Genomic DNA, 1,120 nt, shown 5'->3' with positions numbered 1-1,120 from the left:
GATCGGTGTGGAGTAGCGTTCCTTCCTCAAGAATCGGGAGAAGTCCAAGAGCCAGAAGTTTGAGCTCATCATCGTTTGCTCCACCCGGTTCCTTCCGTGAGTAAAAGGTGTGAGTAAGAACCTTGTGGGCATATCTCACTCCCGGGTTAGAGATGTCATTGCTCTTGTCCTCTCCCGCTGTACGCGACCACCCCGTAATCACTGCCCATATGTCATCCACAATTGCCGACCTAGCAGGTAGAAACGACCCACGGTTTTCCGAGAAACCGAGAATGGAGCTTAGCTTCTTGAAACCACCTTGTAGGTTTTCTCATTGATCTCAAAGCTGATGCGCCCAAACCCCTCGGTCCTATGTGCATCGCATTGGTATCGAACTGAGAATGTAGACATGAACTCACAAGAGACCTCCCTATGAACTCTGTAGCTCATACCAAGTAGTGACTCCATGCCCATGTTTCGGAGAATCATTCTCACATCTTCATAGATCCCAAGCGTACGAAGAGCCTCAACATCTGGAAATCTCATCGGGCTCCATTTGACGTCATCACAAAGGCGCTCATAGAGTTGCGCTGAAGTCGGTTTGCTGGTTGGGGGTACTCTCTTCCGCTTCTTAGCTGGCTTGGGAGCAGGTGTTTCCTCCACCTCATCTTCAGTCTCAGCTCTAAGACCCTCTTCTATCATCTCTTCGATCTCTGCCTCCAATGTCGCTCTTTCAGCTGGCGACTTTTCTTTTCGCTGTGGAGCTTTGCGCCGGTAAACCTGAGCTGGTGGGTTTGGCGTTGGTCGGCCTGCTCGTGGTGGGTTGGTTCTTGTCCCAGCTCGAGACGAAGTGCCTACATCCACAATGCGATCAGTTCCGGGTCCGCGATCTTTCCCCATGTCATGCTATCAACAAGCTCAAAAATGTACAAGTGATACGATCAATAAGAAACAAACTAAAGCTTGTGAAGAGTTAATAAGTTCAGAAGCAACATGGGGCGTTCATATTCATCTTATATAACTCAATAGACCCAATTCTAACATCAAACAATCACTCCCATGTCAATTTTCGAAAACCCCCAATATGAACCCTAACTTTTTCAAATCCTAATTCAGCTCAATTAGACTCGTTTTTCATCTA

The sequence above is a fragment of the Brassica oleracea genome, chromosome C3, assembly GCF_000695525.1.
Source record: "Brassica oleracea var. oleracea cultivar TO1000 chromosome C3, BOL, whole genome shotgun sequence".
Taxonomy (NCBI): domain Eukaryota; kingdom Viridiplantae; phylum Streptophyta; class Magnoliopsida; order Brassicales; family Brassicaceae; genus Brassica; species Brassica oleracea.
Note: the sequence above shows the minus strand (reverse complement) of the source record.